The following is a 1,704-nucleotide window of genomic DNA, read 5'->3' on the forward strand; positions in this document are numbered from 1 at the left end:
CTGTTTAGTTTATAGATGTTGTAAATGGAATTTGAACCTAGAATATTTAAGTCCCTGTTATTTTTACTGCCTGTGAGAACCCTCTCCTTTGGTAGCTGAAATACACTAGCGCTTTTTAAATTTTTTTTCAATTTTAATTTCTCCTTTTTTTTTAATGATAATTCAAATGTTACTTCTTCAGGGCAGTCTTCTCTTAACCCTAAATGGGCCACACTCTATTCACATACCTTCTCCTTGAAATTTCTTCATAATGTTATCTCCCACACTAAACCGTGAACTCATTTAAAGCAGGGCCATATTTCGTTTTTGCTTATCATTATAGTCTTAGTGTCTGGCATATAGTCCTAATGTCTAGTATTAAGGCCTGTTGAATGTGTACACACACAATGTACAGAATGGAAGATACTGATATAGTCTTAGTGCAGATTTCATAGTGTTGGGAATTTTGAAAATTCCTAATTTTAAAAATATGCATTTATGCTTCAAGAACCCATATTGTGTGCTGTAAAGATGTACATGACTGAATGTAAAAAAATACATATATATATATATATATATATACAAAAAAAAAGGAAATAAAATGGAATAGAGAAAGGGCAAGGTGACTTGTTCCTCATAATTTAGGCAGTTTATAATTATTTCCCTAGTCTTTTTTCAACTATTAGCCACATTGCTGTTGGAACTTTCTCTCTCTCTTTTTTTTTTCAAGTGAGAGATTTTTGCTATAGGGTGCTGGAGAGGTAGAGAAAGACAGATAAATTACTCCTCTCTTCCAGGGGGTTGGCCATGCCACAATCCCTTCCCCTCTATTCTCTTGAGACTTTGGGCACACATGCTCACGTGCCTGGCATGAGTTTTAAGCCACCGAGTCCAGGACTTGAACCTCAGTTGACTGGGAGTTCAGCGATATAACAATTATGCCTTCTGAGACTAATTTGTATATCACAGACTCTTTAGGTGACTTGTAGAGTACTCCTTTGAATAGAAATCACTTTTCCAGCCATTTCTCACTACTCTATTAAACACTCAGGTCATAAATGTACTTCTGAAAGATGCCATGTACTGCTCCTATATGATACTGTTCTTGTTTAACTCTCATTTCTTTAAGAGCCTTGTATGTAATCTGAGTGACACTACCTCAACTTTCCTAAGCAGTTATTTGCCTTTTTGTTCTTATTGTCTTTTTTTTTTTTTAATTTTAAGTTTTTGGTGATAAGGCACGTGCACACACCAATGAGAGAGACAGAGGCAGTGAGAGGGAAAGTGAGAAATCATTCCCCAGGAGGGATAGCCATGCTGCAATCCCTTCTCCATTCTCCTACTGGGATTTTGGGCATGCATACATATGTGCCCAGACTGACTTTCAAGCTTCCAGGTCTAGGACTCAAACCATAGTCAGCCATGTGGGAGTTCAGCACCTTAGTCACCAGGCCACCTGTTGGCCTTATCTTCATTGTATGTTATAGACTTTATATGAAGAAACTAAAAGGAGTTTGTAGAAAAGTGGTGTTAAAATATGGATTTATTTTGGTGCAAAACATTTTAAAATTCACATATAACTTTCTTTTTTTGGAGAGGTTTTTGCTATAGGGCGTGTGTGCTCGCCAGACAGACAGAGAGAGAGACAGAGAGATAGAAAGCGAGAAATCACACACCCCCTCCCCCCCCCCCCCCCACACAAGCCACACACCCTTCTCTCCCCTT

This window comes from Tupaia chinensis, unplaced genomic scaffold (assembly GCF_000334495.1).
Source record: "Tupaia chinensis unplaced genomic scaffold, TupChi_1.0 Scaffold000314_1, whole genome shotgun sequence".
NCBI classification, from domain to species: Eukaryota; Metazoa; Chordata; class Mammalia; order Scandentia; family Tupaiidae; genus Tupaia; species Tupaia belangeri.